This window comes from Mauremys mutica, chromosome 9 (genome assembly GCF_020497125.1).
Source record: "Mauremys mutica isolate MM-2020 ecotype Southern chromosome 9, ASM2049712v1, whole genome shotgun sequence".
NCBI classification, from domain to species: domain Eukaryota; kingdom Metazoa; phylum Chordata; order Testudines; family Geoemydidae; genus Mauremys; species Mauremys mutica.
This window is the reverse complement of record NC_059080.1, coordinates 21361396-21380641: the sequence shown is the minus strand read 5'-3', so window position 1 is coordinate 21380641 and position 19246 is coordinate 21361396.

Genomic DNA, 19246 nt, shown 5'->3' with positions numbered 1-19246 from the left:
TAAGTCTTAGCCACTAGAAAGTGTATTTTACTTTTATTTTCTTGTAACCATTTTGTCTTTAGCCCTTGTACGTAAACTCACTTAAATCTCTCTCTTTTTGTTCATAAACTTGTTTTACTTTTAATCTAAACCAACCCAGTGCTGTGTTTGAATTGATGTGATTGTTAACTCTAATAAGATGTGCTTTTGTCTCTTCAAAGGAGCAATGAACTTTATTAATTCTCTGAGCATTCCAGGAGAGGACTGGACACTTCAGGGCAGATAGTTTTGGAGAAATTCAGGACTGGGGCTGTGTTGGGGTCACCCAGCAAGTAATAACCAATGCTGGTGGAGACCAGGGTGGGGCTGTTGTGTAGTAGTCAGGCTACGCTAAACCAGGGCTGCACAGCACACAGACACTCAGGAAGCTGCATGCTTATCTGCTAGCTGCTGGTATCTGGGCTGTGAGCCACAGCAGCAGAGCATTTAAGACACCCAGGTTTACAGGGCAGTGTCAAGGGGCAGCAGGGGTCCACAGGGCCACCCTTTCTCTCAGGGAAGCAATGCCTAGTGGCCAGTATTCACAGGGCCACCCTTTCTCTCTGGGCAGCAATGCCTAATGTCCAGAGCAGTAGCACCAAGTATCAACAGTCCATAGCAGTAGCGCCAAGTATCAACAGTCCCAGCTATCACCCTATCCCTGGCAGCAGCAGCACCCAATGGCAAATGCAGAGAGACTAGGGGAACCTGGGACCACCCTACTCCACCAGGTTCTGATCCTGGGCCCTATGAAACCAGTCACCCCCAAAGGAAGATTCTGGTTTCCATGTCTCCCAATGCATCCCCTAGGTCACTTCCTACCCTTAGGCCTGACTCAGGCATCTCCTCTGCTGGCAGCAGCTTGGCATGCCCTTCAGTCCCCAGGAACAACTGGTTTTCCGCAGCATAGTCAGGGTCCTCAGCCTCAGGAATCTTGGCAGGTCTTCTGCAGAAGCCTGCAACACACATCCACTCTCCTCCTCAGCCAGCCCAGACTGAGCTGAGCTGCTTTTTATATGCTCCCTCCACTGGGAGCATGCCCAACAAGGGAGCGAGGGCGTGGCCTCTTGGGCCCAAAGTAGTTGGTTAACCCCTGCCTGACCAGTGTGCAGTTGGTACACCCATCACAGGCAAGCAGTGACACAACCTTTCACTCATCTGACTTGCACCCCAGTGCATAACGGGGATATTTTCAAAGGCACAAATGGCAATTAGGCACCTAATGCCCATTGAAAGTCAATGAAATCAGGTACCTGACTCCCAAATGAGCCTTTGAAAATCTTTCCCTTTCTCTTTTGGAAGAAATGCTGCAAACAATGGATTCTGTATAAAATCTTAAAGGGTTAGAAAAACTCATCAAGGCTTAGAGGGACCTGAGCACTCCCAGAATTGTAACTCCCAAGCATTCAAAAGTGATGAGTCAGACCCCAAATCATCACAAGACTGGCTACAAATCATACATTCTTTTTATGCACCTTCTGGATTATGGGTCTTTAGACTCTCCTCGGGTCATGTTTTCAAGCTTTTTCTCTGCAACTATGAGGGCTAAAAATGTACTTTTCATTTTAAATGAAAGCTGCGATTCTCATGCAATCTCATACTTCCATCAGCTGCGGCTTTCAGAAAAGCATCAAATATTGTGAGACTCAGTATCAAATTGCGAGAGTTGGTAACCCTGCACTCTCCCTTGACCTCCACACCCAAGGTTTCATTAGCAATGACTAACAAAGAAGACAGTGAGAATGAGGTCTTCTTATGTATGCTGTGTGGCCTATCTTACATACTGAGCCTTTACAGTTTGACAGCTCAGAGCAAAAAAAGGTCCATCCTGAAACCTGACTCTGTTTCTTCAGTACCACTCATCATTCTGCATTCAGCACTTTGCAGGACGAGGCTTTTGTCAGCAGACGGAGGGTAACATTTTGGACGTGCTGATTGTCATCAGTTGAAAATACATTAAAGAAATCTCAATTTAAAAGTAAGTTCAGTGTGGGGCTGTTATTAATCTTGACAGTGTCTCCCAAATACTTGGATCATTTCTGAGTGGCTGCCCAACATCCAACCAGCTTTAAAAAAAGGAATCCCTCCTAGGGAGTGGGAGCCAGAAGTGATAGGTTCCATTCCCAACTTGGCCACTAACACACTGCTTTCTTGGTCAAGTCATTTAACCTCTGAGCCTCAGTTTCCACATCTATAAAAATGGGGTGAGCAACAGTGACCTGCTTTACAAGACGTTGCAAGGCTTAATTCAAGAATGGATGCAAAGCATTTTGACATATGAAAGATGCTGTAAAAGGGCAAAGTACCGTTGCTACTGTATTTCTATTCAAGCAGCTAGTGAGACAGCAGACAAGAGCTCAAGTCGCTCCTGAATTTTATAATGGCAAAAGTCCTTTTCTAAAAACTTTTTTAAGATTCAGCTGCAAGAAGTGCTGAGATGATCTTGCTACTTGTAAGATAAAAAAAGAATCTGATTAATATAGAAGTCTGAAGGTGGGTGTTTCCAGTTAAACACAGTTGTTTATCTCATTAACTTAGCAGTATTTAGACCTTGATAATGTCTTTTGCCTTAGTCACCAGAAATATATGTTTGGTTTGCTTCCATTAAAAATATATCAGGTGAGGTGAGTATGCAGCTCAGCTCAGGGTTCTGCTCCCGCCTCCTATTGTTTCAACTGAAAACTATTAGAAGTTTGAGAGAAAAGTTTGGTAAATTTGGTACTCTCTATAACCAATGGATTTAGTTCTTCCTGGTAAGGCTAAGTACAGTTTCTTATGTCTTCTCAGTAACATTTTATTAGGCCTGGTCTACACTAGGACTTTAAATCGAATTTAGCAGCGTTAATTCGAATTAACCGCTCAACCGTCCACACCAGGAAGCCGTTTAATTCGACCTAGAGGGCTCTTTAGTTCGAATTCGGTACTCCACCCCGACGAGGGGAGTAGCGCTAAATTCGACATGGCTATCTCGAATTAGGCTATGTGTGGATGCAAATCGAACTTAGTAGCTCCAGGAGCTATCCCACAGTGCACCACTCTGTTGACGCTCTGGACAGTAGTCCAAGCTTGGATTCTCTGACCAGCCACACAGGAAACGACCCGGGAAAATTTGAATTCCTTTTCCTGTCTGGGCACTTTGAATCTGATGTCCTGGTTGGACATCGGGGCGAGCTCAGCAGCACCTGCAACGATGCAGAGCTCTCCAGCAGAGGAGTCCATGCAATCCCAGAATAGAAAGAGGTCCCCAGCATGGACAGACCGGGAAGTCCTGGATCTGATCGCTGTGTGGAGCGATGAGTCTGTGCTTTCGGAGCTGCGCTCCAACAAATGGAATGCAAAGACCTACGAGAAGGTCTCCAAAGCCATGGCACTCAGAGGATACAGCCGGGATACAACGCAGTGCCGCGTGAAAATCAAGGACCTGAGACAAGGCTACCAAAAAGTCAGAGCGGCAAACGGACGCTCCGGAGCCCAGCCCCAGACATGCCGCTTCTACGAGGCACTGCATGCCATTCTAGGTGCGTCTGCCACCACTGCCCCACCAGTGACCGTGGACTCTGAGGATGGCATAGTGTCGACGGGCAGTTCCTCGGCGATGTTCGCCGATGGGGAAGATGAGGAAGGGTTTGTGGAGGACGACGCAGGCGACAGCGCTTACAATACCGCTTTCCCCGACAGCCAGGATCTCTTCATCACCCTCACAGAGATCCCCTACCAACCCTCCCCGGCCGTTAACCCGGACTCAGAATCAGGGGAAGTATCAGTCGGTAAGTGCTATAAACATGGAAACATTTATTTTTTAAAAAACAGGAATAAAATCTATATAAAAACTATATAAAAACTTTTCCATATAAAACTATATAAAAAGAAGGTCCACACATATAGGGATGGAACAGAAATCCTCTTGGGACACTTCCACGAAGCTCTCGTAGAGGAGATCAAAAAGTCTCCGCAGGAGGTTCCTGGGGAGAGGTGCCTTATTTGGTGCTCCGTGGAAGCACACTCTTCCGCACCAGGCCATCCTAACGTAAAGCGGAATCATTGCCTCGACCAGCATGGCAGCATACGGTCCTGGTCTGTGCAGGGATTCTCGCAGCATCCTCTCTCTCTCTCTCCGAGTGACCCGCCTCAGGGTAATCTCGTTCGGCGACTGCTGCATCTAATTAGGGCAATTAGTGTACTGTTACTATTGTGAATGCTTGACTTTTACTTTGCATAGCAATGACCTTTGTTTAACAGCCACGTGTTGGAGGCCGCAGAGGAAAAGCATACAGTGATCTTTCCCGGGCACAGCCGCGAGGGGCTGGAACAGGGTCAGACTTTATGCTTTCCAGATTGCTTTCAGCGGGAGGGCACAGCTATCCATTAACTGTTAAGCAGCCTATAGTGTAGTGCTTACCAGGCCTGGCTGCTACACGGATTCAGCTGTACCGCCCCGCTTGTCCGATCTCCTGTGCAAGACCACAGCCAATGAAAGCGTATTCCGAAATCTCGAACTTGTCCCGAGAGCTCGTGAGACTAGGTGCCCTGTATGGTCTTGTTCACAGAAACTGAGTAGACTGTGTTCAGTGTTCGCAAACATGTATCTTTTCAAGGAAATCACTTCCTTTTTCCCATCACACAGCTGCGGCTCTTTCACGAACTGCCCCGGCATTCCCCTCACAGAGACTGGCACAGATTAGGCGGCGAAAGAAAAAGACTAGGGACGACATGTTCTCCGAACTGATGGCCTGCTCCAGAGCCGAGGCGGACGAGCAGAGACAGTGGAGGGAGACCCTATGTCAGCACCAGCGCTCACACAGCGAACGGGAGGACAGGTGGCGGCAGGAAGACCAGCAGGCGACTCAAACGCTGCTTGGGCTAATGAGGGAGCAAACGGACACGCTCCGGCGCCTTGTAGATGTTCTGCAGGACCGCAGGCAGGAGCAGAGAGCCCCCCTGAACTGTATCTGCAACCGCCTTCCCCCGCCACAAAGTCCTGTCCCCCCCTCACCCAAAATCACAAGAAGGAGGGGCGCTAGGGGCCGTGAAAACTGTCACTGCACCCCAGCAGAGCGCTCATGTACCAAACAGCTCTCATGCCATAAATTTTGAGAAGTGCTTCCCTTCCTGGATCACCCAGTCCCAAATCCAAGTTTCATCCCCCCACTGTGTAGTTGAGTATTAAGAGTAGTTTGTTGTTATTCACTGTTTCCGTCACGTTTTCCTTGTCAGAAGACTTTGTGTGAAGGGGGGGAGGGGTATTTTAATTGCATAGGACAGCCTCCATTACCAGGGTACAGACTTGGGGGCAGGATCAACAGCAGGACACACACAGACTGCAGTCACTAGGCACCAGGGTCAGTCTGTGAGGTGTATGCTGCCCCGGGTCAGTCTGTGAGGTGTATGCTACCCCAGGGTCCTAGCGCCTGCCATCCACAAATGGCAAGGCAGGCTGCCCTTACCATGCCCTTCCACCCTAGCCACGAGCCTCTCCGATGCCCTGAGCCCCAGCAAGAGCCCTCATCCACGGACACATACTCACCCTTCCCACACACCCCTCACCCCTTCCTACGCCCCAACCCCCAGCCCAGAGCCTGCATCCAAACTCCGTCCCAAAGACGGCACCCCTCACCTCTTCCTGCAAACCCACCCCTTCCTGCACACCCACCTGCAACCGTCCTCCCCCCAGAGACCGCTGTAGGAGCAGGAGCCTGTCATTCCTCTAGTGTAGAAGCGGTCTGTACATCAGTGCACACCGTACCCACCACAGTCTGCGTCCATGTTTCAACCCATGAACAGGAATTCATAATTAAAGAAAACTTTATTAATAATCAGTGTTCCATTAAATTTATTTTAAAACGTGTGTTGGAAGGGGGGAAACCTGGAGAACGGGGTATGTAACCGCAGATCGAAGTCAACAGTCACTGAAACAGGCTCAGGTTCAGCTTCTCTGTAAATCAACTGGAGAGTCATAGGTTACCCTGCTCTCCGAGGAACCTAGCTTTCAAAGCCTCCCGGATGCACAGCGCCTCCCGCTGGGCTCTTCTATCGGCACGGCTGTCTGGCTGAGCGTAATCAGCAGCCAGGCGATTTGCCTCAACCTCCCATCCCGCCATAAAGGTCTCCCCCTTGCTCTCACAGAGATTGTGGAGCACACAGCAAGCAGCGATAACAACGGGGATATTTTTTTCGCTGAGGTCCGAGCGAGTCAGTAAGCTCCGCCATCTTCCCTTGAGACGTCCGAAAGCACACTCCACCACCATTCTGCACTTGCTCAGCCGGTAGTTGAAGAGTTCCTTCTCACTGTCCAAGGCGCCTGTATAGGGCTTCATGAGCCAGGGCATTAGCGGGTAGGCTAGGTCCCCGAGGATCACTGTAGGCATCTGCACATCCCCAACCGTTATTTTGTGGTCCGGGAAGAAACTACCTGCCTGGAGGCGTTTAAACAGACCAGAGTTCCTGAACACACGCGCGTCATGAACCTTGCCCGGCCACCCGACGTAGATGTTGGTAAAACGTCCCCTATGGTCCACCAGTGCTTGCAGCACCATAGAAAAGTAGCCCTTTCGGTTAATGTACTGGCTGGCCTGGTGGGCCGGTCCCAAGATAGGGATGTGAGTCCCATCTATAGCCCCACCGCAGTTTGGGAATCCCATCGCGCCGAAGCCATCTATGACGACCTGGACGTTTCCTAGAGTCACTACCTTTGAGAGCAGTTGCTCAACGATTGTGTGGGCTACTTGAATCACAGCAAGCCCTACGGTAGATTTGCCCACGCCAAAGTGGTTCGCTACTGACCGGTAGCTGTCTGGCGTTGCAAGTTTCCAGAGGGCTATGGCCACTCGCTTCTGCACAGTCAGGGCTGCTCGCATCCGGGTGTCCTGGCGCTTCAGGGAAGGGGACAGCAAGTCACAGAGTTCAAGGAAAGTGCCCTTACGCATCCTGAAGTTTCGCAGCCACTGTGATTCATCCCAGACCTGCAGCACTATGCGGTCCCACCAGTCCGTGCTTGTTTCCCGGGCCCAGAATCACCGTTCCACACCATGAACTTGACCCATTGCCACCATGATCTCCACTGCGCGGAGTACCCTGCTTTGTGAGAGGTCTGCGCCACTCTGTGACTTCCTGTCCTCACCGCGCTGACGGAGCCTCCTCGCCCGATTTCTCAGCAGCTGACTGTGGAAGAGGTGGACGATAAGGTGCGAGGAGTTGACAACGGCCATAAGTGCAGCGATGATCGCAGCGGGCTCCATGCTCGCAGTGCTGTGGCGTCCGCGCTGTAACCGACCAGAGAAGGGCGCGAACAGATTTCCCGCCGGCGCTTTCAGGGAGGGAGGGCGTGATTGACGGTTCAATGATGACAGTTACCCAAAACCACCCTCGACACATTTTTCCCCCCAGCATGCATTGGGGGGAAATCCCAGGATTCCAATGGGCAGCGGGGAGTGCGGGAACTGTGGGATAGCTTCCCACAGTGCACCGCTTCCAAAGTCGACGCTGGCCCCGTTACTGTGGACTCAGACAGTCGAATTAGTGTACTTAGTGTGGATACACAAATTCGACTTCATAAGGTCGATTCCACAAATTCGAGTTAAGTAGATTCGACATAGTCTTGTAGTGTAGACGTACCCTTAGAAAAGATAAATAGAAATGACTTTATAAATTGTTGATTTATAACAACAATTATAAATCCTAAAGTGTGATAGAGAGAGGTAAAAAAAACCACTTCCATTTTAAAGTAACTTTAGAACCAGTGCTTTATTATTTAGTGCATATTTTAAAATCATGTGTACATTTGAATCATGTCTCCCTCTCAGCAACATATATAATCTTCATTTAAGAAAAAACAAGAGTGACCTGCTTCAGAAAATATACTCTTCTGGGGTACAAATGTCTGCAGTGATGTGAAGAAGAGTTAACACTGAAAACAAGGGACTGGACCTGGACTGTGAGGTGGATTTGCACTGAGGGCTTCCCTCTGAGTTAGAGAGCTGCTGTGACATATACTGGTTACTTGTACATCTTTATTTTGCTTGCACAGAAAATTCTGTACACTACTCATTCCCATTTTCATTTGTTTCACTGTTTTATTTGGCTCATTCTGGATGAGTGGTTTGGATGCATGTGTGAAATTGGATGCACTCAAACCCTAGTCATCAGCATTTCTATAGTGCCCTGGTTCTGTAAATCTCAGCATACTACTGAATTAGGTTTCAGAAACCCTCTTGTGACATGGGCAAATATTATTGTCTGCAATTTACGGATTGATAAATTGAGGGTGAAGGAGGTTAAATAACTTGCCCAAGTTGACACAGCAAGTCAGTGGCAGAGTTTGGAACAGCGCCCTGGTCCTCTGAGTTTGTAGCCATGCTCCTTATTGAGCTCAAACTAGTTAAAAGTGGAATAGTTATACTTATTGCCAAAGTTAGCATAGCTTTAGGTGTCAGTTCTTTTCTGTTGCATTAGTTCTGGTTGAGCTGGATAAACTCACCTACAATAAAGACATAATAAAGCCCTTTGCTTCCCATTCCTCCTCCTTAAGAGCTGGATTCTGCCATCCTTACTCATGGTTTGCCACACAGATTTCAACTGGCCATTTCCAGTAGCTGTCTTTGCCTTAAATTGAGGAGTTGCTGTTACTGCTAATCATTTTCAGATTAAGCTATTAGTGTTGTGTGACAAAGTTCCTCCTCTACCTTGGTGGGTCCTGCGCTTATTGGCAGATTTGTTCGCCTCAGAGAAAGCCCAGAGACCTTCCTCTCTGGTAGAACCCACAATCCAGGTCAATTCCTCCTGTGTCTGATCAGGAGTTGGGAGGTTTGGGGGGAACCCAGACCCACCCTCTACTCTGGGTTCCAGCCCAGGGCCCTGTGGATTGCAGCTGTCTAGAGTGCCTCCTGGTACCGCTGCACAACAGGTACAACTCCCTGGGCTACTTCCCCATGGCCTCCTCCCAACACCTTCTTTATCCTCACCACAGGACCTTTCTCCTGGTGTCTGATAATGCTTGTACTATTCAATCCTCCAGCAATATGCCTTCCCACTCTCAGCTCCTAGTGCCTCCGGCTCCCACCTCCTCGCATGCACACTACAAACTGAAGTGAGGTCCTTTATAAACTCAGGTGCCCTGATTAGCCAGCCTGTCCTAATTGATTCTAGCAGTTTCTTCTCAATTGGCTCCAGGTGTCCTAATTAGCCTGCCTGCCTTAATTGGTTCCAGCAAGTTCCTGCTTGTTCTGGAACTGCCCCTCTTACCTTACCCAGGGAAAAGGGATTGACTTAATCTGGGACTAATATATCTGCCTTCAAACACTCTCCTGTAGCCATCTGGCCTGACCCTGTCACAATTGATAGTGGCAGAGTTCTAGGCTTGAAGCCTGATCATTCCCATGCCCCTGCATTCCCCTTGACTAACACACATGCATGCACAGAAGTGGTGTTGGTGGGACTTTGCAACTTGATGATGCTATGGCAAATACCTTAATAGCTGTCTTTTCATCTGGAAACGTAGTAAAATCTTGTCTGGAAACATAATAAAATCTTATCATCTGGTGGGGATCAGAAATTACATGCATTTTACAGCAGACCCCCAGAGAAGAATTGCAGTGACTGTGAGCAACAGATGCAGGAAGTTGGTTCAGCTAGTCCGACTTCCTTGCACAGAAAAGGCCAAATGATGACACTGGGCTTACTCCTGATCCCCTAGAAATTAATGGGATATTTGCCATCAGCTACCATGGGAACAGGGTCTGACTGGTGGAGCACTAAGCTGGCAAGGAATGGCAGCGTGAGGTAAGTTTAATATTGTTTTTTGTTGACTCGCTCAATATCTAATTATCAAACTTGATGAGCAAAGCACCACACCCTGCATCTGGCACAAAACATCCTGCTGTACAAACTCACCCACTCACTTTCATGTTTCGATGTTCAGACACAGGTCAATGAGTCAAGTCGGCTGCTGAGGACCTTCCCCTTCCCAAGGTAGCAGAGTGGGAATACTCAGCAATGTATGGTTGGCATACTTGATCCCCCTATACCCTGGTCTCATTCAAACCAGGTCCTTCCCTGCGGCCAGAAAACAGGCTCCTGGAGCAAAACTCTCCTTTGGCACACTAACATTCACATGTAACATAGACCAGGAGTACCATTTAAATGTGCCTTAATTTGGACTCGGTGTTCTTTCTGCTCTGCCCTCTACAGAGTCTACCCTAACCGGTACAGAGTATCTACTCATTCCCAAATACACCCATCTGTGCATCTGCCACCCAACTGTGCGGCCCTGCCAGAACTGGAGCTTTCTGACTTCTTTCTGAGAGCTGTTTAGCTTCTTGTGTTCTATGTAATACTCAGGAATGGTGCAAAGAAAAGAGAGTGGGGACCAAATATTTCACCTCTGTCCCCACTGCCTCCAGCCCACTCTCTGTTGCACATTTAAAGGTACTTTGCATAGAGTCACTTTCACCATTTCTACTCAGAGGGCAGCTAGTTTGATTCTCTTGATGTTTGTGTGGGTTTCCACAAAGCAACAGGGAGAGAGAGAGAAACATTTTCAGATAGAGGAAAATGTGGTTGTGAAAACTTGAAAAGTGGCCAGGGAGCTTAGGGACAGGTGTCATTCCTGCAAGTACTTCACTTCAGCCCTGGCACTGCAGACATTAGCCCTCCATATACTCCCTATGCCCGATTCTCAGGTCTGGCCAAACTCTGCTCAGCATAGGATCTGAAGGGAAAGGAAAAGTGGCTTCAGGCCATTTTTACAGCTCCCCAGTTCTGGAGTTGAACAGGGGCCAGTTCAGCTTCCTGCATAAATTAGATCAATCTCAGGGCCATTCCAGCAGCTGGGAATACCCATAGTGTAGAGAGGCTCCTGCAGCATCCCTTCCCAGATCAGCCACCCTTTCTCCTGGTCATGACCCTTACTTCAGAGGTACCAAGAAGAGGTAGCATACAGTTGCTATTCCAGGATTCCCAGCTGGCCAGATCTGCTGGATTTGTGGGCTTTTTGTGCCTGTGATAAAGGCCAAGGGACCATAATGCTATATGCAGTTAGTCAGTCTTAACTCCCTATCTTTCCTGCATATAAATAGGCAGTATAGGTCTGTAGGGAGCCGGGGTGTCTCCCTTCAAACCAGAGGGTAAAGAGTCACTCTCTCAGCCTGAGTGGGTGGAGCCAGGCCAAGCTTACTCCACCCCCCAGAAGGGGAGGGGTGGAACATGATTACAAAAGGCGAGGCCCTTAGCCCAGTCCGGGCAGCACTAGGGCGAGAGACAAACACAGACTGCTGGCTGGTCCCTGTAGACCAGGGATTCTCAAACTGGGGGTTGGGACCCCTCAGGATGTCACGAGGTTATTACATGGGGGGTCGCAAGCTGTCAGCCTCCACGCCAAACCCCGCTTTGCCTCCTGCATTTATAATAGTGTCAAGTATATTTTAAAGTGTTTTTAATGTATAAGTGGAGTCGCACTCAGAGGCTTGCTGTGTGAAAGGGGTCACCAGACAAAAGTTTGAGAACCACTGCTGTACACCTTGCTGCCAAACCGGGAGATGCCATGAACCAGGGGAAACCTGACCCAGAGGAAGGACTGACGCTGCCAGGACTGCCGGTGGCGAGTACCCCGAGGAACTGGAGGAGCCAGGCAGCGACTTGAGCTTGAATGAGCCCAACACTGAGGGTGAGCTGGGGCTACCGACGGTTGTATAACCCAACAAGTTGGAAGAACCAGAGGGACCCACTGGAGAGACCGTGTAGGAAGTAGCCCAGGGGCAGAACTGGACAGTGCGGTGAGTTAGTGTTTGGTCAGTGTGTTGCAGATGGATCCTCGCTGACCCAGTGGTGGGACCCTCTCCTCCCGCCAGTGACAGGGCTCTGGGATGGAACACAGTGGAGTCAGGTGGTCCTGCATTCCCCTACCCCTCCCACCCTGCCTCAGGATGGCAGAACCCCGATAAAGTGCTAAGGACTCTTGCCAGCGCGCCCCTGCCTGAGGGACGCATCACGGACTCTTGCTGATGCTCCCCTGACTGAGTAGCGTGTCACAGACACTTGCTAGCACTCCCCTGCCTGAGGGCATGGCACTGACTCTTACCAGTACTCCCCTGCCTGAGGGACGCAGCATTGATTCCTACCAGAACTCCTCGGCCTGAGGGACATGCCCCAGACTCTGGCCGATACTCCTGTGTTGCTCCAACTGCAACGGCATACCTCCCTCCGCTAGTTCCCCATCAATAAAGAGGTGTGACCGAGGTCTTTTGGCGAGGCAGTAGGTCCCCATTGTCCCCCAGCAGCTCCGTGGACCAACTGAGACCTTGCTACACGTGGTGGAGAATGTGGGCATCTGACCCTATCCCTGCAGTAAGGGATTAGAACGAGGAGGCCTCTGAAGCTCCCCTAATTGAAGTATGGAGATGGAGAATCTTCTCAAGTTCCTGGCTGAGAGCCAGCAACAGCAGCAGCAACAACTAGTACAGCAGCTGGGCACCCAACAGCAGCAGTTGCTTCAGACCAGCACCGTGAACAACACCAACAATGCTTCCAACAACTTGCAGCCCTGTGGCCAGGCCCAGGTGGAGCTCAACCTGAGGGGGCAGCCAACTCCCCCACCACCACCACCACCAGACTGATCTGTCTGGCCAAGATGGGGCCTGAGAACGACCCAGAGACCTATCTGGTGACTTTCAAGTGGATTGCCTCAGTGGCTGATTGGGCACCTGGCCAATGGGTGACCCTCCTCACGCCCTATCTGACGGGGCCTGCTCAGAGGGCTTACTGGGGATTTCCAGATGATGAGGCCTGCATCTATGCCCAGGTGAAAACGGTGATCCTGGACACACTGGACATCACCCCGGAGACATTTTGGTGACGGTTTCAGGGGAAGGTCTACTCGCCGGGCACACGACTGCAGGCTGTGGGCAGGAATTAAAGGATGCCTGTTGCCAATGGCTACAGCCCAAGCGTCGGACAGCGGCTGAGGTCATCCTCAAACAATTTGTACACATCCTCCCGACCCAGGGAAGGGCATGGGTTTTGCAGCACCAGCCCAGAACCATGAGCACGGCCTTCACACTTATGGAGGACTTTCTAGAAGTGGAGGCCCCGATAAAACCGGCATCCCACCCTCCTGGGCTGGCACACAGAAACCTGAAAGGGGGCCCACATCCAAACCTGATGCACCACCCCGTACCCAACGACCGGACGGCAATGGGACCGACCTTCCCCGATGCCCAGAGCCCGCACCTGGCACCACATCTGGGCTCTTGACCTGGCTACTGGGCCCTAGCCAATCCTGCAGTACAACCAATGCACCAGCCCAGCCAGGGCCCGGAGGCAGGACCTTGCTTTTGGGGTGGCGAGTACGGACATCTGCAGCGAGACTGCACTGTGATGGATTGCGACTTTGGCCAGGTGTACACTGGGGAGTTGTGGGCCCGTCCCCTGTCCACTGAAAAACTGACGGTCCCCATGGAAGTCGTGGGGACCCACGTTATTGGTCTAGTTGATTCAGGATGTGGGCAGACCCTTGTCTTCCGGGCACTTGTCCTGGATGCCAAGAAGAGCATTGGGGAGGTACATATTCAGTGCATCCATGGAGATGTGAAACTGTACCCCATGGTTTGGGTTCTTCTGATGGTGAACAGGGTGACCCAGTTAATGAACATGGCACTGGCATCCTCCTTGGCCTACTTGGTTATTCTGGGCCATGACTGGCCAGACTTCATTGAGGTAGTCCGATCCCTACCAACAGAAGAAGCATTTGAGGGAACTCCACCAGACACGATGTCTGACCCCAGAGTCACAACAGCTCCCACACCTGATCAGGACTGTCCAGAGACAGCTGGTTCCCCCACCACCACCCCCGCCGACCTTGCAGACTTTAGTCAAGACCAAAGGGAAGACCCTACACTGTGGTTTGCCTATGAGCCGCTGGCCTAGGCAGATGGCAATGTCGTGAAGGCCAGCACATGACCCAATGGCCTAGGTAGGCCCTGCTGCTGAACCAGGGGACCCCATGGACCAGGGAAAATCTGACCCAGAGGAAAGACTCAGGCTACCAGGACTGCTGGCCACGAGTACCCCAAGGAATTGTAGGAGCTGGGCAGCGACTCGAGCCCAATGCTAAGAGTGAGCTGGAGCTACCAGGGCTACCGGCAGCTGAATACCCCAATGAGTTGGAAGAACCAGAGGGGCTCACTGGAGAGATCAGGTAGGAAGTAGCCCAGAGGCAGAACTGGACAGTGCGGTGAGTTAGTGTTTGGTCAGCGTGTTGCGGACGTATCCCCGCTGACCCAGTGGTGGGACCCTCTCCTCCTGCCACTGACAGGGCCCTGGGCTGGAACACAGGGGAGTTAGGTGGGCCTATGTTCCCCTACCCCTGCCACCCCACCTCAGGGTGGCAGAACCCCGATAAAGTGCTAAGGACTCTTGCCAGTGCTTCCCAGCCAGAGGGGCACGGCACTGCCTCTTGCCGGCGCTCCCCTGCCTGAGGGACGTGTCACAGACTCTCGCCGGTGCTCCCCTGCCTGAGGGGCACAACACTGACTCTTGCTGGCACTCCCCTGCCTGAGGGGCATGTCACATACTCTTGCCGGCACTCCCCTGTCTGAGGGGCGAGTCACTGATTCCTACCGGCGCTCCCTGGCCTGAGGGGCATGCCTTGGACTCTGGCCGGTACTCCTGTGTCACACGGACTGCAAAGGCATACCTCCCTCTGCTAGTTCCCCATCGACGGAGAGGTGTGACCAAGGCCTTTCAGTGAGGCAGTAGCTACTCATCTCCCCACAGCGGCTCGGCAGACCAACTGAGACCTTGCTACAAGGTGGCTTTAATTACTCTGGATTTTGAGTTTCATGCTGTTCATCACCATGTTGGTAGGGGGGTGAGTCCTAGGAGTCACAAAAGGTTCAATGTTCCCCACAAAAGCTATTGCCCAGAAACAAGGAAAGACACTGTAAAATGTTGTGCTGATGCTGCTCCACTACATCTTCCCAGTAGAAATCAGGTCTACTTATTCTATGACCATATTGTGCGTGTTTATTTTTCATCAAGACGATAGACTAGGATTCCATTCCCTGAGAGAGATTTCTCCCCCCCCCCCCACCACCATCACACTAATCCCATTTATCATGCAGTGTCTTTACAGTAAAAATATCATTTCATGGGATTCTTTTTTTAATCTTTCTTAGGAGGAAGGAAGACAAAAGAATCCTGACTGTCTATCCAAGAGCAAAAGACCTTCCTGTGTTTATTTAGCTGGTTTTTCCAGTCTGTTCTGATCTTGTGGACTGTGGATCACCCTGTCTGGGTACTCTGGAAAGTTACACTGGAGCTGCTTGTCTCAGAACTGGGGAGTTGCTTCATCTTTTGCAGAAAGGATATGGCACATATTTATACTCGCTCACTGGGATAGTCATTCTGACTCTGTTCCCACCAATAGCCATGGGACCAATGCAGATTTACTACTGAGGACCTTGCTGTATGTGCCAAAAAATAGCAGCACCAATGAGTAACTTCTAAATGTGCCTTTGTTTGGGCCACACACTGGAACTGACATCTTGGCTGATGGCTGGGCTCGTTTTGTCCTGGCCACTGAGTCAGTGGTAGAGGAGGAAATAGAATCCAGGTCTCTTGACTCTTAGAACCAATGTCTGACCTCAACTAGAGACCTTTTCTGCTGTTCCAGGGGTGTCCTAGGGGTGGAATGGAGCTGTGGGAATTCCACCAGCTCAGGAGCAGCACAGTGTTGGCATCCTTGGCCCATTCCCTCCCCCTCCTTGAGGGCCCTGGTATTGGACTGTTAGGGACAGGGCAGGGGTCATGTTGGGGGCAGGTTGGGGAGCCCTCTGCACTCTGTTGGTTGTAGGCCCTGAAGCAGCTTCTAGGTTGCTGTGTCAGGCTGCAGTAAGATAGAGCAGCCGCCAGGGTCGCTTCTCATGCCAACAGTTTGGGGCCCTTTGAGGCTGAATGATGATTGTAGTTCTGAGGCAGCCCCAGCTGAAGCGGGAGCTCAGATTGGATTAATGGGAACTGTTTTCAGAATCCCGGCTGGAGCTGTCCGGCTGCTGCAGGTTGATGTCTAAACCTAATATTTATTTAAAGCTGGATTTTTTTTGTATTATATTTGAAATATTCCCCTCTCCCCTCACCCCGTTTTGGGGAAGATGCCAACTCGGCTTAGCCAAACATGCCTCCCACATTATTGATTTGTCATACACAGCCTGCTTCAGAGAAACCTAATCAGGAACACATCAGCCAGTTTATATACCAGATACTGGGAGAGGCTGAGAGGCTGCATTGCTGTAGCAGGGCTAAGGATGAAGACCAAGTCAGGGCTGAGCCTCACCAATGAAACAGTGGGGAATTATCCCTCCTGCCACGCAGGGGAGCTGAAGCTCGGGGCTCGACAGTGCACAAGCAATGCCCCCACTAGTGTGATTTCAGAAGACACACGAGTGGGCCCCTTCTGAGGAGTGATGGGAGATCTGACACTACTAAGGTAGGGATGACACCTGCCTGCTTTTGTGTTGATGCACAAGGGAGTGGAGGGGCACTGTGATTCCAGTGCATGTGGTGAGTGTTACAGCAGTGCTCTCGCTGTATGAATGTGCATAGTTAGTTACTAGATAAGGTGCCGGTTGATGCCACTAAAGAATACACTCCTGGGTTTTGTAGGACCAGTAAAAATTGCTGAGCACTGCAAATGGCTTCTTCTGGCTGCTTCTTGCATCAGCTCTTATGAATGGGGAGAAGACCACAGAAATGCCATGCTTTGCAGCTGTCTCTGCTGCAACATGCAGGGAGAGGCTCGGAATGGGCTGAGAGAGGATCATGGACAGTAGGTCAACAAACTACACCAAAATCTCCATGAAGGGAGCACCAAGTGGGCTCTGGCTGCTACCCTGGCTCAAAGCTTGCTTAGGGTACTTCTACACTGCAGTTAGGCACCTGCAGCTGCCCTGTGCCAGCTGATTCGGGCTAAGGGGCTGTTTCATTGTGGTGTAGAGGTTTGGGCCCAGGCTGCAGCACAAGCTCTGGGACCCTTCCACCTCAAGGGGTCCTAGAGCTTGGCCTGCAGAGAGAATGAGAGCCGTGTCCATACACTTCAAATGGATCCACCCTTTTCACTTTCTTCAGCTGTAGAGAGAAGTCTTGTGGCTACTTCTGTAGCCTGCAGTAATATGTTTTCTCCCAACTTGTTATAATACTGCAGTTCAGGAACTATAATGAGGAGGTTTTACCTATAGCTACCGCTCATCACCAATGCAAATAAAGGAATATTTTATGTACAATTAACCTCGGAACTCATTGCCGCAAGATATCACTGAAATCAAGAGTTTAGTGTTGATGTTTATTGTCCTTAAATGTTTTTATTCTGTCTCATATAATTGTGCTCTCGTGGTACATATAAAGTATCATACTCTAGCCATAAACTAATCACTAACTTCTAGGTATCGGAAAGGCAGTTTCCCCACAGGCAAACAATTGACAGAATTGTTCCTTATTGGGACTGTTGCACCTTCCTCTAAAGCAGTGGTGGGCAACCTGCGGGCCGCATGCAACCCGTCAGGGTAATCCGCTGGCAGGCCGCGAGACTGTTTACATTGATTGTCCGCAGGCATGGCCTCCCACAGCTCCCAGTGGCTGTGGTTCACCGTTCCCAGCCAATGGGAGCTACAGGAAGCAGTGTGGGCCACAGGGACATGCTGGGCTGACTGCGAGGTACTGCAGACGCACTGTTGTGTAATTTGACTTAACTGGCCTACAGGTGGTGTCCCACAATGTTCATCTGTGACCGCTCTGGAGATCAGTCTCCACGCTGCTGCACTGCAGCCAGGTACACAGGAAACAGCCCCTCCCCTGCTAAAGCTCTGGGAATTTTTGATTTCCCATTTCCTGTTTGATCAGCACTGGGAGTGTGCCAGCTTGAGCACAGCTGATCATGGAGACTATACGCCCCAAACGCGCTCCAGCCTGGTCTGCACAGGAGCTGGAGGAGCTCATCTCTGTGTGGGGAGAAGAGTCTGTGCAGGCAGAGTTCCGATCCAGCGGAAGAAACGCTGACATCTACGCAAAGCTCGCTCGTGGAATGGGGGAGAAGGTCTACACAAGGGACACACAGCAGTGCCGTGTGAAAATAAAAGAACTTTGCCAAGCCCATAGGCACCAACCTCCCCTCTGCCCCATGACCCAGAGGGGGGCCTACTCCCCACGGCTGGAGCAGCAAAACGGCACAGTGAATGGTTATGGATTCTGATTATGTTATGGCTTGCACCTAGTGGTTTTTTTTTATGAAAACGGCCTTGCTATGGAAACACTTTATTCACGTACAATGGCTCCTTTATTTTTTCCCCTGACTGACAGCTGGAAATGTGTTGTTCAACATGTCATCAACACCTGAAAGCGGACTTTTGGTGATTAGATGGAAGAGAAAGAGAACGCGTGAGGACATGGTCACCGAGATAATGAACGCCTCCAGGAAAGCTGACACAGAGCTGAGAGCATGGAGGATTTCACGGTCCAAGAAGTTAGACATGAACATGGAGAGCAGGAAAGCTTCCAGTGAATGAGAGCGTGTGGCATAGGATGAGATGTTTTGGATTATGAGGAACCAAGCAAAAATGTTGAGGCATCTGGTTGAACTGCAGGAACAGAAATAGAAGGTTAGAGTCCCTCTGCAGACCCTGATGGACAGTTAGCCATCATCGCCTGATGCAGAATCACCCTCCCCCAAGCATTACATGAGGCATGGGCAGAAAGTCTATTATCCCTTTCACTTAACTTGGGAGTGGGGAGGCAAGGAACAGACGGTGCCCATTTACAGACCTTTGATGGTCTGGAATGACGTGTTATGTTACACAGCTGAAAATGTTTCTCCCATTCCAACTTTACAACCCCTTTTCCCCCAGGTTACCTTTTTTTCTGTTCTCCCTCTTTACTTATGTTTGTTAAATGAATTTGAGAAATTAATGTTCTTTATTGAGTAGAAGCAGTGGGCTTGGGCAGGGGGTTGGCTTTACAACGACAGTGATACAAGGCAGGTGAAGGTTTGGGGAAGCACAATGCAGACAAGCAGCTCACATTACTGTGATTCATTATTGAAATGGCTTTTCAAAGCCTCACGGATACGCAGCACCCCTTACTGTGCTCTTCTTATTGCCCTGGTGTCTGGCACATCAAAATGGCTGCCATGAGATCTGTCTCAACTGCCCACCCCTGCAGAAAATTTTCTCCCTTTTTTTCACAGATATTA